This window comes from Micromys minutus (genome assembly GCF_963924665.1).
Source record: "Micromys minutus genome assembly, chromosome: X".
Taxonomy (NCBI): Eukaryota; Metazoa; Chordata; class Mammalia; order Rodentia; family Muridae; genus Micromys; species Micromys minutus.
Window position 1 is genome coordinate 31,823,989 of NC_137970.1, and position 16,859 is coordinate 31,840,847.

Here is a 16,859-nt window from a genome sequence, read left to right on the forward strand (position 1 = left end):
GTCTTTTAGCTTTACTCTGTATTATGCTGCAAATGTGCCTTGAAAGACTTATTAAAATATGAAGACAGTTTTTACAACATAAAACCAGACTTTAATTTTGAATCATAACTTAGATAATCTATATTTAAACAAAGTGAGCACTGAGGTCAATTTCAGAGCCCTAGCCAACCATCCCAGGGAGGAAGGAGTGAGACAGTCTGAGGCATCACAGTCACATATCGTTTAGAACCTGCTGTGCCTGCAGAAGATAGGCTGGTACAGTTTGATATTCACTGCCTAGTGTGCGTATGTATGCTAGATGTAGATGACCAAGATAGACCACAGTCTGGCAAAACACCTGGGAGCCCAAGTAGGTGGGAGCCAACAAGATAACCAGCCAATCTTTCTTGCGAGAAAACAACCCCTACAGAATGGAAATGCAAGAGTCTTTTCCACTTGTGACATTCAGAAGTACATAGGCAGTGATTTCCTCTGAAGCAACTATAGCAATTATTGAGCTCCAGAAATACTGCTAAGATCTGTTCAGACAGGGTAGGGAGACACATTTGGTTTTCACATAGTCTGGTGTTTGATAATCTGGTCCGTCACTGTGAGGTTTGCTCATATGCTTCTTCTTGGGTTATAATAGTAGTTGGTATTAGTTAAATTTATCCCCGTCTGCCTCCTTCTTTCCCCTCCCCCACCCCTCCCCCTCTCTTTGGTACAGGGCCTTGATATGTAACCCAGGCTGGCTTTGACCCAGTGATCCTGCTGCCTTAGCTTACAAGTGTTGTTATTCCAGTCCTGCACTGCTGTCTGGATAAATCTCCATCTTGACAGTATGTACTGTTTGCTTCCTTTGCATAGCTATCATGTGATTACCCTCTCCCCTCTGTTCCTATCACCCGGTTTTACTTTATTTGATCTTAAAATGAACTCTGCTTCATCTTGAATATAAGATTTCTTATCCTTCATGAAACTAAAATGTGCTCAGTGTCCAGGTCATCCTCAGATGGGAAGTAACATCAGTACAAAATTACTCATGCAATATTTAAGTTCATATGCAATGATCAGCCATAGTGTATTCCATGGTACCTAATAACTCAGAAGTCCTCACATAGACAATATGGAATTTGACTGCCTGGTACATCACATTTCTCTCTATTTTTAGGGAACATGTAGCTATCTGAAGGTAGGAAAATTAATTTGGTGTAGATTCATATGTTACATTTACTCAAATATTTATTTGAACTCATAAAAAGTTAATTGAGATAATTTAAAAGGTGAAGAAGACATTTCAAATATTGACCAAAAGACTGTGGGAAGTAACTTAAAGTACTTAACATCAAAACCTCTGCATGAACATTACCATACCCCCCCTCCATAAAAAACCACTGCTCTCCTCAAAACCACACTCCGCAGGTGGTAAATTCATGTGCTGATTTGCTCTGCAAGGTGCCAAAAAATGTAGCTAAAGTGAGAAATGCAACCAAGTAGAAGGAAGAAATATAAATGTACAAACAGGATATGTTTTTGTTAGACTCTTGGACATTCAGGGGGTTCGTGATCATCATACAAATATATAAAATATTCAGGAAGTTGTTTATTTCAACCCATTGTTTTCTCCCTTGAGGAAACACATCAGTCCTGTAAAAGAAAAAGAAAACACATTAGGGATTTTTTTTCTCTTTAATTGTATTGAGATAGGACTAACAAACAGAAACTGTATATTTAACATCCAATGTTATGTGATGTTTTGATATATGTATACACCATGAAGTGATTAAATCAAGCTAATTAGCATCTATAACAACTCACATCTATAACAACTCACACATTTTTGTGCTTAGAGCACTGGCAATCTACTTACTCTCTTAACAGTTTTCAAACATGTAATACATTATTAACAGTAGTCCCCATGCTTGACAACATCTCTACCATGTAACTGACATTTTGTGTCTTCTCAACAGTTTCCCATTACTTTGACCCCATTCTCCTCTCCTTCAAACTCAACATTTAGATTTCACATACAAGTGAGATCACACAGCATCCTTCTACTGTGTCTAGTTTAGTTCACTTAATGGAGTATCCTCTAAGTTTATCATTTGGTTTAGTTTTCATGAGATATTTTTAGGGTCAGCTTATATACTAATATGATAAGTACAAGTCAAATTGGGTGTAAGACCCCATTTTTACTTACAAATGTATCTCCCAGTTCTAAGCATCCAAAGTGAACTGTGAAGCAAGGTATAGGATAGCCATCAGCTTTGGTTCTAGTGACAAGTAATTGAGGACTAAATTAGGATGACATCCTTGTAAAGAATTAAAAATGGATGCTGACTTTAGAACAATGACTTGGCAAAATCTATACTGGTAAAAATTTGCATTCATGACTCTAAAACCATTCACCCCTTTCTCTATCCATTTCCACTGTTGAGTAACTATAGCTCCCCACTATTGTGAGTGGGGTACAAGTCTCAATGCCTGAGTCAAGACATGTGATTTGCTTTGGTCAAGGAAATGAAACAGAAGTATCTTTAAAAGTATCACATGCTATTGCTTGCTTAGTTGTTTCTCTGCTATTGCCATAACAAGAGTATTCCCAAGCAAACCTTTGAATGAGAAACCAGTAGCAACCAGGCTTCACCTAGCACCCAGCTCCAGCTAACCTGAAGACTCAGAAATGACTACAGCCAAGATCAGCTAAACACAAAACATATGAGCCAGAACAAAAATGTCATTTGTTTTAATCATTGGCTTTGGGGGCCATTCCTTAAGTAGCAATAGCTAATAATATTATGCCATTTCTTTTCAAAGTTTTTTTTCATAGCAAATCTCAATTATTAACACATTCGGTTTCCATTTGGTTTTAGTGCTATTATTTGTGTTTTTCACTTATGTGAGTGGGATAAATTGTTTCCAAGTAAAATAAATACCTGTTTATTACCAATGGCTATATTAAAAAAAAATTGTGCAAGCACGGATGAAATGTCTCCTGGGGCAAAAACTAAGGCTTGATTCTCTTCACAACCCTTGCTTTCCTCTCTTCTTCAAAAGTTGGTGAACCAGATTCTCTCTCTCTCTCTCTCTCTCTCTCTCTCTCTCTCTCTCTCTCTCTCTCTCTCTCTCTCTCTCTCTCTCTCTCTCTCATAGCTAGTGAGAGAGTCACAGAAACCAGACATGGTCTGTGAGCCCGGAGGAGAAATCTGTATCTGTATCTGACATCTTTTAGAAAGCTTTGCTTCCCAGCATGCATCTGTAGAGTTTGCAGAGCCCTGCGTGGTCTCTGACATTTGTAGCATGGCCATGATGTGGGCTGCATTGTTCTCCTCACTGAGATAAAACATAGAGAACTAGGTAACTTGCTCAAAGCCTCACAGCTTTTAAGTGGAAAAAAGTCAGATTTTAACTTAGGTGCCCTGACTCTGAGGCTCTTTCCAGTCTACTAACAAGGATGATTTGGTTGACTTTGAACTGTAGGGGAAAGCTGGAAGCCATTAGTGGTTGTAAAGTGAAATGGCCTCTTGAATTTCTGTAGAATTTGATTTTCTTTCTGTTGTGGTAATAATACAACATGAGATCTACTTTCAACAAACATTTAATTGTAAAATATGTTTGGCTCAGGTGAAAAATCACTGGCTTAGGTGAAATATGTAATAGATCTCCAAAGATAATTCATTGTGTTTAATTGAAATTTTATATCTCTTAATGTGTAATTTCCCGTTTTTTTCCTCATACAAGCCCCTAGCAAGAATCTGTGCTTTCATGCATTTGAGTAGTTAGGTAGGAGTCTCATATAAATGAAATTGTATAGTGTATATCTTCCTGTGAGTAGTATGTTTTACTTTGCATAATGCTACCCAGTTCATTCATGTGTACAGTAAGGAATTTCTAAGACAGAATTACATCCCCTTGTATATTAACAGTACCTGTTTTTTATCTATTGCACTGTTAGATATTTAAGGGAACTTTCTTTTTTTCTAGAAACTTTCAAAAGTCACCAAGGGAAGTAAGATGCCACTTCTTTCACTGTCCCGGATTTCTAGACAACATGTAAATCACTGACTGGCTGTCTCACAGACTTATAATGGGGTGCCATGCTGGTCCCATCTCTAACCATTCCTTCTCATATTTCTGCCCACTGAGTTCACTGAGGTCCATATGCACCCAGTTTACAATATGATGAGGCCATCAGACTTCCTGCTTTTTGCTTACAACTTTAGATTGAAACCCTACATCTCTATGCCATCAGCATGTGGTACATGAGCCACAGAATGGTATAAATCTGCTTACATGCATCCTCTCCTTCCCCTGCATTTCCCACTAAAATTCTCCTGCCACAGGCTATGACATTCTGAAGGGTATGCATATGCCCTATCCATTTCTGTTTACATCTGATTGCTGATCTACCGTATTTGACACCAGGAACCTCAGGACTGAAGAACTGGACAACTGGAGAAATGTGAAGTCTGTTGTAGTTATAGATAACCTCACGCTCTTCAATGTAAGGCAGCAGGAAGGAGCAAGGGGTCAGGGATTCAATAAACCAGGACTGATGATTTCATGTGCTATGTTCCTACTGTGCTGTCAATTCTTCTCTAGACCCCAGAGTCCCATCATGACTAGAGTTTGCTACATTCAATTTATTGCAGCGAGCGCTGTGCTGGGTGACATATGGCCAGCCTTTCTGGCTAAGTGAGAGGTCCATGACCAGCTGACCTTGAAGCTCAGACATTCCTTGGACTTCTCTGAACAACATAAAAGGGGTGATGATCCATAGCAAATTGTCACTGAAGCATATTCTGTGAAGTGTGATTTCTCGCTGAAAAGTGTCCAGACAGTAAAGCACTGTCTGCAGCCCAGAAATGGTACCATTTGTATGACAGGCTTGACATGGACTCCGATCATTAGGCATCTTCCCAGCTAGGTGAAATTGTGGCTTTCCTGAGAAATATTATTTAGGCTGCACTAGCCTCAGGGAAACTATGCTCCTTTTCCTTACCCACTGTGCCTAAGAGCAAAATCAGTCAGTAAAAACCTTGGTTAAACAGGGGGATACTGGGTCTATGCCACAAGCCTATACTTCACATGAAAGTGGACAAAGAGCTGATGATGATGGCAGCAGCTTTGATTAGCTAGTATGTGATAGGCATTGCTCCCTCTGTCTACATATAGAGCCAGCTGTTCCTGTAGTATCCAGGCAGAAAGTAATAGGCAGAAGGCAGGACAATGGAAATAATGCAATTGTCTTATAGATCACCTTGTAGCCTACCAAGAATTACCATAGAGTTTAAGAGGCCCAGTGAGCCCAAGTAGAGAACTCTGTAGATAAAACATAATCTTCCCTGGACTACAAAAGCCCAGAGGAGTAGAGTCTGCATGACTGGCCTCATGGGACTCACTGTGTCTGGGAATGCCTGGCAGATATCAGAATACAAAAAGTCGGGAACCAAGAGACCAGGACTCTCTTCCCTTGAGTCAGGGCTCTAATTTAGAAATGGAATCAATGGGAAGACATCCAGAGCTAAAATTGCCCATGCTGTAAAGCACACTTGTTTGTCAGGGTGTTGGAATGCAAGTGTGTTGGGCAATCGCCAGGGCCACAATGCTTTGCTACTTAGACAACAGTTGTGATTCTGCTGTGTCCTAGCCTTATGAAGGCAAAATGGAGTGCACTGATAAAAAACAATTACTCAATATGTCCTTTCTTCCCCAAAACTTAAAAGCCAGAAGCCTAAGCTCTATCTTCCCTTTTGGCATGGTACATTTTGGCTGGGGCAAGAAATATACCAAATACCTCCCTGGTGTCACTCTATGTCCACGCTGAGGCTCATGTGATGTTTACGCTTCACCATGACCCATTTATAGCTGCCTTACTCATAGTCACTGTGATCCCACATATATCATATGGGAAATGGAGTCTACTCAACAATTGTCTGCATTTGTTCCTTTAACCACACACTCTGTGGGTGGTGTAGCAATTACTCCCTCCTTTGTGGTGCTAAATTATATAGTCATAAACACAATGATACTCAAGAGTAGTGACAGTCAAAGACAGACAGTACCTTGTATTCTGGTTTCATTTGCAGTGGCTAACCATGCACGAAGAGTACACTGGTTCAAGCCTGCTCATGCACTTTGGAGTTAGCAAAAATAACTAGGCAAGGTCCTGGCATTTGTGGAGTCTTTTAGAGTTTACAGGGTACATTCGCTCACAGTGTCCTATATAGTCATCATGATCATACCATGAGGTCAGTAGTACAAGCTACAACAACAGCATGTAAGGGACATCACAGAACCCACAGACAGAGAAGGTGTGTGCCATTTATAACTCTATCTGGACACCCCCAAGCCCAAAAATCTTTGCTTAAATCTGAAACAAAGACTCATAAAGTCAGGGAAACAAAACTCTAAGTCAAATATTAGAAGTGTTTTACTAAAGTATGTGACAAAATCTTCTCTAGTAAAGCAGAGCTCAGTAGCCTCTAGTGGTGGACTAAGTGGTAAGTGGAGGGGTGGTGATCTCAAAAGGATTTTTTTCAAAGATGAAAAAAGCCTTAGATATCATATATGCCTTAATGCTCTGGGCTTAGAGACAATGGTGTTTGTATCAAAAATCCCCAGAAGCTGTCAAACAACAGTCTGTAGCAACCATATGTTCTAGAACAATCCCAACAAATAGCCAATGTCTTGACATATAATTAATGGAAAATGAAAGAAGTGGTCAGTTCTGCTTTCTCTCATTAGTTCATGACTGAAAACCATACTGTCTTAGAGACGACCTTAAAGTTGATTGACTCTCCTACAGGAGCAGTGATCCTGATGAGCAGTTCAATCTCAAATAAAAAGTATGGCTCTGGGGGAGTTTTAACTAGCTAAAGGCTGAGAGCTCTTTCCCCTACGCTAAATTAGTCTTCAAAATCTTCCTAAAATGAAAATAAGTAATCTGCCCAGGCTAAAGAGTTTGGTGTACATTCATCAGTACAGCGGTGAAATAACACATACAAAGAAATACATATATGTGTGTAGACAACAAATACAAATAAATATATCTGTAGTATATCACAATTGTGACTTATAAGACTGGAGGGGTGGCTTGGTACTTGAGAGTGCTTGCAGCCCTCCAAATACCCAGGTTGGGTGCTGAGGGCCTGGTTAGGTTTCTAGCACCCATGTCAGGGAGCCCTCAACTGCCTATTAACTACAGTCCCAGAGGATCCAGTGTTCTCTTCTGACTTCTGCACGCACATGTGTGCACCTCTCCCGGCCACCACCACATATGCATGCCCTCACATACACACATGTAAATAAAAAATGAAAAGCTTTTAAAAGTTTGACATGAATGTCATCGTACTTGTTCAAATGAATGTCAATATTGAATAAATAAGTTTCTCGTCTTCTCAGAGTTTAGCAGAGTTTTTAAAACTGTGCAAACAGATGAATAACAGATGTGTAGTTTTATGGGGTTTCTCTCGTTTGTTCTCATATACTTCTTTTTTCTTGAGGCTAGAGAATGAATACATGGCCACACACGACAAGAAACGGCCTACAATAAATATATACTCCTATCTCCTTTGATGAGTGTTACACTCCCGTCCCCCTTGATGAATATTTTTTCTTCATTTATATGTAATCCCCAAATTACACTGGCTTGATTTAATTTTTCTGCTAAAATAGTAATCCTTTCAGGTCTTTAAAAAACACAAGAAACCAAGTGTCCAATAGTAATTCTATTAGGTAAACTGGCACAGCTCCTGGACGAAACATAAGAAACACACTGATACAATGAAAACTAAATAATACAAATAGTATTGTGAGTACATTTCCTTTAGCTTATTCATTAAGATGGTAATGTTTTGGTTCCCAACTTGTAGAACTTTATATAACTGTACATTTTATGGGATAAAAATCCTTTTTGTACAGACATCCCTCAAGCATCCCGGACAAGCTTGCACTTATTGTGTAGCTGAGAATAGCCTCTAATTTCTGATGCTTGTCTGGGGTGCGTGAGAAATGTCTATAAATTACAGGTGTGTATGGTTGTGATAACTGATCTTGCAGCTTAATGCAAGCAGTCAACCACCTGAACTCTGGTCCCTAAGTCTCTTTTCATTTTTTATCTGGTATTTTTAATTTACATTTCAAATGTTATCCTCTTTCCATGTTTTCCCTCCAGAAACCCCCTATATCATCCCTCCACCCCTTGCCTCTATCAGGGTGCTTCCCGACCCACCCACCTACTCCCTTCTGCCTCTCTGCCCGAGTATTTTCCTACACTGGGGCATTGAGCCTTCACAAGACCAAGGGACCCTCCTCCCTTTGATGCTCTACAAAACTATCCTCTGCTACATATGCAGCTGGAGCCATGGGTCCCTCCATGTGTACTCATTAGTTGGTGGTTTAGTCCCTGGGAGCGCTGGTTGGTTGATATTGTTGTTCTTCCTATGGGGTTGTAAACCAGTTCAGGTCCTTCAGTTCTTTCTCTAACTCCTCCATTGGGGACCCTGTGCTCAGTCCAATGGTTAGTTGCAAGCATCCTCATCTGTATCTGTATGGCTCTGGCAGAGCCTCTCAGAAATGTTGGGTATTTTTAAGCTCAAATATTATCAAATGTTAGAAGAATAATTTCGATGGCCATATAGGAAACATAAGTAAATGCCTTAATCCTCCACCCACTCCCAATCATTCAACTATTTTAAAAGATAATTATGACCCAACCATAACCTTTGAAGATATCATAAAAATATTTCTTTAGACAGGATCTCCCCACTTGATAGCTCTATCTTTTGTGGAACTCTATATAAACCAGGCTGACCTTGACTCAGAGCCTTGAACTCACAGAGGTGTATATGCTTCTGCCTCCTGACTGCTGGGATTTAAGTATGTAATACCTTGTCTGGCTTCACCAAACTAATTTGTCTACATAATTGTAAGAGTTAAAGGGTCAGCAAAGGATGTTCATGGAAATAAAAATATCAGATCTTAAAGGGCCCATTTATAGGCGATTGTAAATCATTCCTATACTGTAGGCATTTTTTATATCTCAAAATAGGATCTCAAGGTTGGCTGTACACTAGAATCACCTGGAGATTTGTATGTAATCCCAAAGCCCAGGTTGTTCCAGAGCAATTACACCAGACTCTCTGGGGGTTCAATCAGTTTTTTACAGTTTCCTGAGTACTCTAATGTGAAGTCAAGGTTGACAACCACAGGTCTAGAAGGTCTCCTCACACTTCAATGTCTAGATGCCCTAGAGATCTTATTAAACTGCAGATTCTGACTATATAAGCTCTGGGGATGGAGCTGGAATTGTTTATGTCCCCTACCTTCCTAGGGGGTGCTGTTGTTCCATGGACCATACATGGGAAACAAAGGGTCTTAGAAAGGTGATTCTGACCAGGGCTTGCCAGCTCACCACAGACATGTGATGATGCATGAAGACCCCCCAAAAAAAGGGGTACCAATGGCATAAGTGAGCTTCCTTGAGTAATCCCCACAGCAGAGTTGTCTGTCCCCAAAGTCAACAACACAGAGGGGAAAGACAAACCCCTATCTGTTTCTGGTGAAAGAAAATGCTTTCAAACTTGAGCTAGAACAGAGCATTTGGTCTCTGGTGTAACAAACAGTTTCTTCTGGAAGGCACTGCCAATAAAACCTGAGAGATTATTTTGATAAACTTAATGAGATTAAGAGTCCCTTCTGGGAAATTAGATTTACGTGATTTGCTGAATTTGCCTTAAAACAGAGTTTAATGATCACTTGTACCTGGGCTCACAATGTTTGCTAGCCTCACTTTTTATTTTCTTATTCCAAGATTTGAACAGGATTTCTATAGCTCTTTAAGCTTCTGTAAAGTAAAGATTTGATGGATGCTTGGAAAAATGCATCAGAGAAGCTGCTTTTATACCCTAGCCCAACCTGCCTGAGCTCTTGACTCTAGATTTGGTCCTTTTTTCTATCTGCCTGTTGTGGAAGCCAAACACAGCCTTCACAATTCCAGCTCTCCTGCTTTCTACCTGTGCACCCTGGACAGGTTATCTAACCATGTGAACCCCAATTGTTTTTGACTGATTGATAGAAAAATAACAGTGTCAAGCTCGTTTGAGGGTTGTGAGGATAACACATTAAGTCATTTTGCAGACTGCCTCCCACATAGTATGAACTATGCTGTTATTCTCAAAGATCCATGCAAAGCCTAAAAATCAACACATTCTTTCCCTTCTGTCTTCTAAGCAAGATTTCCAGTCTGTGTCATCTTAGATTCAAGCTCTTAGTGATGTTGATGGTTGAGAGAGATCTAAATGTACTGAAAGGGAAAATGAAGGGAGTTAACTGAGGGCTTAGCAGTCATCAAAAAGGCTCAGCTGTCATGCAAACCTGTTGACCTGAATTCAGTCCCCAGAACACACATGGTGAAAGGTGAAAATAGCTTCCTGTCCTTTGACCTCCTCATGGATGCCATGGAATGTGTGTACCACATACATATGCACTTTCACACACAAGCGTGTGCACAAACACACAAACACACACACACACATACACACTACCACCACCATCAACACCATCAATCACCACCATCACCACCATTACCACCACCACCAACAACAACAACAACTCTAGAGCAACAACAACAATAAATAGTAGTAATAAATAAAATCTTATTTTTAAAAAAATGAGTGGGCTAAAACTAAGTTATAGGGAAAAAAGGACAAGAACCGAGTAGAAAACTGAATTCCTCAGATAAAAAGGGGGAGTGGCATTTCAATTCCAATTCTCCTTATTCTATGGAAGGCTGAAGAAAATTCTCATGGGTCACTCAAACCTTACTTGGAGTAGTGAATATAAGACAGCTCCTAACTGACAAGGTTCTGGGACATGCAGTTAGAATTAATACTGAGCGCTTCTCAGTCACTTCAAAGGTCTGGGAGAAATTTTGTTTTAAATAATGTAGAAATGGATAGATTCTTGGATCTCATGGCTTAATTGTGAACAGAGGAAATAGGCCTTGTGAGGGAGACAGATACATTCCTAACGATTTAACCATTAATAAAACCCTGCTATAAATGGAAGCCGAGAGAAAAGGTAGCTTGTCAGAGGGCAAAGGAGCCAGCCCCATTAGACAAAATAGGTCAGGCAGTGAGAAAAGTGTCATGTCTCCTGACTAGATTAGTTGATCAAGGATGACAGGCCTTGTCATTGTTGAACTGACTTAAAAAGGATAAAGAATATACAAGGGGTTCCTTTCTTGTTTCCTTTCTTAGAAGATAACTATATCAAATAGGATCTTGGAACAAACTGATAATATTTACCACAGGTTTTAGTTTTGTGCTTAAAACCTATATATATGTGGGTGTGAATGTGTTTGTATATGTTCAGAAATGCATTTTCAAAAAATGCTGTACTTTTTGCAGAGAGTTCTTGGGGCTGGAGCATCATTTTGATTTTATTAGTATTGCTAGTTGTTCTCATTTTTGTCCCCAGAATTCAAAAGAAAGGTCAAGAAAATATCTGCAAATGAAGAAGTTAATAAAAATGAAGAAAATTTTAAATCTATCTTGCATGTAAAATTTTTAATTCATTTTGCCCACCCCCAGGACCTGCTTTCTAAGAGTCAAAGACATGAAGACATCATATCCTTACTGCTCTTTGTTTAGATATAGTTTATATTTCTTTTCATCTGCTAGGAGTATCAGGAAAAGCACCTTCATGCTTAAAAATAATCTTTCCATCTTCAAAAGATAAACAGAATTTAATGTTTCAAATACATATACAAAACAGTAAACAAGACATAGTGGCACATGCCTCAGATATTGGAATTTTGGATGCAGGGTGATCATCACAGTTTGAGGCCATTCTGGCCTACATGGCAAGTTAATTTTGGGACTATAAAGTAGTACTCTATTATAAAAGGGGAAAGATGTGGAGTAGGAGGGGAAAAGGAAAAGAGGAGGGAAGAGGAGGGGGGATGAAAGAGGAAAAAGGAGGAGGGGCAAGGAGGAGAAGAGAGGAGAGGAGGAAGGGAAGGGGAAGGAAGGGATGATGAAAAGAGAACAGGGCAGAAGGAAGAGAAGGAAGAAGGATAAGGGAGAGGACAAAGAGAAAAAGGAAAGAGGAAGAGGGAAGGGGAAGCAGGAAGAGGAGGAAGGAGAAAGAAGAGGGAGAAGAAAGAAAGGGAGGACAAATAGACTTTGGTAAAGTTGATAATGATGGTAAAGGAATTTTACAGATAGAAGCACAGCAAGTGTGTGTGGGGGGTGTGTGTGTGTGAGAGAGAGAGAGAGGGGAGGAGGGAGGAGGGAGGGAGGGAGGGAGAGAGAATCTATATGAATTTGGGCTTTCTATTCTGAAACTTTGTCATCTCAAAAATCAAATTCCTGAAATATCCCTCAATAGTACATTACAAAAGTGACAGAGTGTGACTTACAGCACTAGATCACAAAATAATTTCCTTGCTTAGATCTCGTGCTCTGTGGCAAGCCAATTGTCATGGTAGGAAAGCAACCCAATGAGTGAGGTCTTCAGGGAAGACACAAAAACCTACTGATAATAATCATGGACACTTACCCAGCAACATTAGTGATCTTGCTGAGATTGGACGTGTCAAGACTTTATTCGAGCTTATATATCTTGAGTAGGCTGGGGTCATTTCTCTCCACCCCTTCTGAATAAATTAGTACCTATAGTTCTTAGAAGTCTCTAAGTTGTGGTATCTAGTTGGACAGCAATAAACAGATAGTGTTAGTTGCCTTAGCAAAGCCCAGCTGTTATATTTTCTACCATATAATAGATACTATTGCTCTAAGGTCAAAGATTAACAAATGGGACTTAATGAGATTGCAAGGTTTCTGTAAGGCTAAGGACATCCTCAAGAAAACAAAACGGCAACCAACAGAATGGGAAAAGATCTTTACCAACACCACATCAGACAGAGGCCTAATATCCAAGGTATACAAAGAACTCAAAAAGCTAGACACCAGAGAATCAAATAACCCTATTAAAAATGGGGTACAGAGCTAAACAAAACGTTTTCAGTTGAGGAACACCGAATGGCCGAGAAACATATGAGGAAGTGCTCCACAACCTTAGCCATCAGGGAAATGCAAATCAAAACAACCCTGAGATTCCACCTCACACCAGTCAGATTGGCCAAGATCCAAAACTCAGATGACAGCAGATGCTGGCAAGGCTGCGGAGAAAGAGGAACACTTCTCCACTCTTGGTGGGGTTGCAAGCTAATACAACCACTGTGGAAATCTGTCTGGCGATACCTCAGAAAATTGGATATAGTACTACCGGAAGACCCAGCTATTCCACTTCTGGGCATATACCCCAGAGACACTTTAATACACAACAAAGATATATGCACCACAATATTCATAGCAGCTCTATTTATAATAGCCAGAAGCTGGAAGGAACCCAGATGTCCTTCAGAAGATGAATGGATACAAAAATTGTGGTACATTTACACAATGGAATACTACTCAGCCACCAGAAACAATGACTTAACCAAATTCTTAAGAAAATGGCTGCATCTAGAGAATATCATCCTGAGTGAGATAACCTAGTCACAAAAGAACAGACATAATATGCAGTCACTGATAGTGGGATGCTAACCCCAGAGGCTTGCACTCCCCCAGAAACAACTCACAGACTGTATGAAGTCCAAGAAATAAAGAAAACAAAACAAAAAAAAATATTTACAAAACAAGAAAACTTTAACTATTTCCATGTTACATTTTGTTTTACATGTACTTTATGCTCATTGTAACTATTAAGTTTTCAAGGCATACTATCAAACCTTAAAAAAAATCAAGTACTGACTAAAAAATATATTCATATAGTTTTATGTAAAAATTATGTTAAAATCTGAAAAAAGTACTGACAAAAATGTATAATTTTAAGCAAAAAATGTTTAAAATCTGTACATTTATCTTTGTTTTGTAAAATAAAGTTGTTTTTTAAAAAATAGATACTATTGATAAGAATCATGAAAATTTGACATTACATCTGGTAGTCAGAAGCATAATCCTAGTTGCAAGATAGAACAATAAGAATCTGGGCATTTTTTAAAGTGATAGAAAGAAAGAGACAGTCAAATTTTATGGAACCAGCATTCCAAGAGCTAAAAAGTTTATCTTTCTGAAAACAGGCCAACCTTACTGGCTCACTTTGAGCTGAAGCTCACAGGACAACCTGGTTATTACTTCTTAGCACATCATGCTGAAAACACGACCCATTTCTGTTTGCACACCCAGACTGGGCTTATTAGGGAGCCCACTCCTGAGGGCAAGGATTCAGAGGTTGTAGCCTGGAGATCTAGAATAGAACCAAACATGACTGGCAAAAAATGTCAGTGAAATGGATCCTAATAATATTCTGCTATACTCAAAAGATTAGTGCCTAGTCCAATTGTCATCAGCGAGGCCTCACCCTTCACCTGACAGGATACCCACAGCCAAACATTAGGCAAAGCTCAGGGAATTCTGCATAAGAAAGGGAAAAAGGATTATAGAAACCAGAGAGGTGGAGGACACCGCACAAAAATGGCTCACAGAATCAACTAATCTGGGCTCACAGGGGCTCACAGAGCCTGAAGTGGTAAGCACTGAGTCCACGAAGGTCTCTGCTAGGCCCTCTGCATATATGTTGTGGTTCTTTGTCTTGGTGTTTTTACAAGACTCCTAACAGTGAGAGTAGGGCTGTCTCTGACTCTTTGGCAGCTTTGGGGGGGTCCTTCTCCTGCTACTGGATTGCCTCATCCAGACTTAATAGGAGGAGAAGTGCCTAGTTTTACTGCAACTTGATATGCCATGGCTGTTTGATAGCCATGGGAGGCCTGCCCTTTTCTGAAGAAAAGCAGAGGAGGAGCAGATGGGGGTGGGAGAGAAAATGGGAAGAGGGATTGACTGTGAGAAGGGGAGGAAAAGAAAATGTGTCAGAATGCTAAAAAAATAATAATTTCAAAGAAGGAAAATATACTCTTCCAAAAAAGACAGAAGAATTCTATAGCTGGGTGGTGGTGATACACACCTTTAATTCTAGTACTGGAGAAGCAGAGGCAGGGAAGCAGGGAGATCTCTTGAGTTCAAAGCCAGACTGGTCTACACAGTTTGTTCTAGGACAGCCAGGGATACAAAGAGAAACTCTGTCTTGAAAAAGAAAAACGAAAAAAAGAAACTGCAATCAGATAAGTACTTACTTTGTTAGAGGAAAATGGGTTTGGATGAGGTTTAAAAGAAACTGAAGAGAGCATACACTAGCAGCTTGACAGCACACCTGAAAGCTCTAGAACAAAAGGAAGCAGATACACCCAAGAGGAGTAGATGGCAGAAATAATCAAACTCAGAGATGAAATCAACCAAATAGAAATAAAAAGTACAAAGAATCAACAAAACCAGGAGCTGTTTTTTTGAGAAAATCAACAAGATTGATAAACCCTTAACCAGACTAACTAGAGGGCAAAGAAAGAGTATCCAAATTAACAAAATCAGAAATGAAAGGGGAGACATAACAACAGAAACTGAGGAAATTCAAGAAATCATCAGATCCTACTAAAAAAGCCTATACTTAACAAAGCTGGAAAAATCTAGAAAAAAAAGGACCACTTTCCACTTTCTAGACAGATACCAGGTACCAAAGTTAAATCAGGATCTGGTAAACCATCTAAGTAATCCCATAACCCCTAAAGAAATAGAAGCAGTCATCAAAAGCCTCCCAACCAAAAAATGTCCAGGACCAGAAAGGTTTAGTGCAGAATTCTATCAGACTTTCATAGAAAACAAAATACCAATATTCTCCAGACTATTCCACAAAATAGAAATTGATAACATTATCCAACTCATTCTTTGAGCCACAATTACACTCATACCTAAACCACACAAAGACTGTACAAAAAGAACTTTAGACCCAATTTCCCTCATGAACATTGATGCGAAAATATTCAATAAAATTCTTGCAAACTGAATTCAAGAACACATCAATGCAATCATTCACTGTGATTAAGAAGGCTTTATCCAGGCATAAATGGAGAGGCCTCAATTCTTCTTAGAAAAGAGAACAAAACACTCATGGGAGGAAATGCAACACCAAATAGAGGAACAGGGATTGAAGAAAAGATCACTCAGAAGCCACCTCACCTGGGGATCCAACACATATGCAGTCACCAAATCCAAGTACTATAGCTAATCCCAAGAAGTACTTAATGGCAGGAACCAGAGATGCTACCTCAGGGACTATGCTAGAGTCATATAGATACAGCTGAGCATGTTTGCAGCTAATCATCAGTCTAAACTCAGGGACCCCAATGACATTGCTAAAGAAAGGACCTAAGGAGCTGAAAGTGGTTGCAACCTCATGGGAAGATAACAACATTATCAACCAATCAAACCCTCCAAAACTCCCATGGATTAAAACACCAACCTTTGAGCACACATTGAGAGACCTATTGATCCAGTTGCGTATGTAGTCGAAGATGGCAGTGTCTGGCATCAATGTGAGAAGAGACTTTTGTTCCAGAGAGGGCATGTTTTCCCAATAGGGGAATGCCGAAGCAATGGGGTAGAGAGGGTAATTAGGAGGGAGTGTGCCTTTGTGAAGGCAAATGAAGGGGGAAGGGGAATGGGAGTGAGGCAGGGGAAGGGAATAATATCTTAAAACTAAATACAGAGTATCTAATTTAAAAGTTATGAGGAAAAAAAGAGAATTGTTGAGTAGATATACAATAGCACCAATGAAATGCACCATACCTGTGGGAACTTGGGCAACCTCAATTCCCTTTTAAGCACAATCTGGCTATTTGGATTCCTATGCCAGTGTAGCTGGCTTAACATCTTTCTCCAGGTCTTATCCCAAGAATAAGTCATGGCTCACCAGTGAGTCAC

General features: G+C 39.7%; 1 protein-coding gene across 1 annotated transcript in view; it reads right to left on the reverse strand.

The window, feature by feature from the left end:
* Positions 1 to 1,203: 1,203 nt before the first annotated feature.
* SMPX (small muscle protein X-linked) overlaps positions 1,204 to 16,859 on the reverse strand; it is a 51,831-nt gene continuing 36,175 nt past the window's right edge. The window contains exon 5 of the mRNA XM_080909749.1: positions 1,204 to 1,626. The gene's annotated coding sequence lies outside the window, so the exon portion shown is untranslated. The remainder of the gene's footprint in view (positions 1,627 to 16,859) is intronic.